Genomic DNA, 1,138 nt, shown 5'->3' with positions numbered 1-1,138 from the left:
CACACACACACACACACACACACACACACACACACACACACACACACCCCTGTATCTATATATCGGTACCTATCAATCTATCTTTATCTCTGCAAACCTTGTTTTGACCCAGTAGAATATAATTCCTTGATGGCAGATGCTGCTTTGTATTTGTTTTCATTTCTCCTAGGCCTAGCACAGTGCCAGACTTAGATAGGGTTCCTGTTAAATGCAGGTCAATTGACTGAAATGTCTACAATTGCTGCCTTCATTGGGCTCTACTACAAGTTAGCTAAAAGCAGAATCAGGGAGAAAACCAGAAATTCAAAGCCTTTATATGCTTTTCTCCTCTTTCATTCTTTAAAACCATCAAAGAACCAATGATTATTTTCTAAGAAATGTAAATGAAAAATTCAGGTATTAACCTCACCAATTATTCTCACTAATGCTCTATTCATTATAAAAAGTTGTATTTATTTTGAAATATTGAATAGTCAGTATTGAATAGTCAGTAGATTGCCTAGGACTTAGGAAGACTTTGGTGTATATCCCTCCTCTGAAATTTGTTGCCTATGCAATCATAGACAAATGGCCTAACCACACTGAACCTCAGTTTTCTCACTCTTTAAAAATGGGAATAAATATGTGTAGTAAGTAGCTATCTCCCAGAGTTGTTACAAAGCTCAAATGAGACAATTATGTGAAATACTTTGAAAATTAAATACCAGTTATTAAAAAGGCAATCAAACTAATAACCACTTTGTCCCAGCACTGTGTGATATATGGGGTTGGGTAGTTTGGGAAATGCAGTGATATATCATGTGTATTACTGTGGTGCAGTAGGAGGTGACATAGTGGAGCTAATAGTAGGGACATAGCCTTTCTCTCTCTCTCATCTATGTCTACATATATTTGTGTATATATATATATATATATATATAAATTCTGATTTATCTATATATCAAGACATATATCTATATATACATATGTCTATATATAATACATGGCTTTCTACCTATATCTAGATATTTATATCTATCCATATCTGTATATGAATATAGATCTATAATACCAATACTTAGAGTGATGTGATATATATGTACAAATCACATCACTCTAAGTATATATATGTGTGTATATATATATATTTTATATATAT

This window comes from Vombatus ursinus, unplaced genomic scaffold (assembly GCF_900497805.2).
Source record: "Vombatus ursinus unplaced genomic scaffold, bare-nosed wombat genome assembly UNPS02015066.1, whole genome shotgun sequence".
In the NCBI taxonomy this organism is placed as follows: domain Eukaryota; kingdom Metazoa; phylum Chordata; class Mammalia; order Diprotodontia; family Vombatidae; genus Vombatus; species Vombatus ursinus.
This window is presented reverse-complemented; position numbering follows the sequence as displayed.